This window comes from Myotis daubentonii, chromosome 2 (genome assembly GCF_963259705.1).
Source record: "Myotis daubentonii chromosome 2, mMyoDau2.1, whole genome shotgun sequence".
In the NCBI taxonomy this organism is placed as follows: Eukaryota; Metazoa; Chordata; class Mammalia; order Chiroptera; family Vespertilionidae; genus Myotis; species Myotis daubentonii.
The window spans coordinates 140,559,623-140,560,572 of NC_081841.1; the positions used below are offsets into that span (position 1 = coordinate 140,559,623).

A 950-nucleotide genomic window follows, 5' to 3' on the forward strand; every position below is an offset into this window, starting at 1 on the left:
CAGCATGAATGGACCTGGATAGCATGCTTAGTGAAATGATCTAGTCAGGAAAATACAAGTACCACATGATTGCACTTATTCATAAGTTGAATTTAATGCACAAAATGAACTAACAAGCAAAATACTGACAGATTCATATATAGAGAGCAGGCTGACAACTGTTAGGTTGGGTGGGGGCGTTTGATGGGGTTGGGCTGAAATAATTGAGGAAAAGGGAAAAAAAGAAAAAGAATTTTGGACATGGTTAATAGCTTGCTGATGCTAGGGGGAAGCGGGTGGGGAAGTGGAGGAAGGTAGAGGAGTGATAAATGGTGATGGATGGAGACTTGACTTGGGATGGTGAACACACAATACAATGTACAGATTATGTGCTGTAGAATTGTGCACCTGAAACCTATATAACTTCTAACCAGTGTCACCCCAATAAATTCAATAAAAAGGAAACAAAAAGTAGAAACACTAATAATTGTTTTTGAAGAGACAAAATTCACAAACCATTAACTATAACAGAAAAAAAGTAGTTTTATTAAAAAAAAACCCGCTCAGAAAAGAAATAAGACATTACAACTGATTCCACAACTAAAAATAATCATAAGAAGGTACTATAGGCCTCCTGGTGCTTACCACAGGCTGTGTTCTTACACTGACTGTACAGAAATAGGAGGCAGAGTAAATTTGCCCCATATACACCTCAGATCAGGCTCTTTGCCTGGTCTGTATTGTGAATGGGGAGACATTGAGGGGAAAAAAAGTACTATAAACCGCAACATTTTAACAAATGGATAAGTGGGAAGATATGGATACATTTTTAGAACATACAGCTTACTGAGACAACATCATGAAGAAATAAAATCTGATAGACCTATAACCAGTAATGAGATTGTGTTAGTAATCAAAAACTTCCTAACGGAGGAAAACCCAGGACCAGATGGCTTTTATTGAAGAAAGAA

At 37.2% G+C, this 950-nt stretch overlaps 1 non-coding gene across 1 annotated transcript; it reads left to right on the forward strand.

Annotated features, from left to right (window-relative positions):
* Window positions 1-607: 607 nt before the first annotated feature.
* On the forward strand, window positions 608-739 carry LOC132229025 (small nucleolar RNA SNORA51). Its single transcript, XR_009451603.1, has one exon. It is a non-coding gene; the product is annotated as a small nucleolar RNA SNORA51 (small nucleolar RNA).
* Window positions 740-950: the final 211 nt, after the last annotated feature.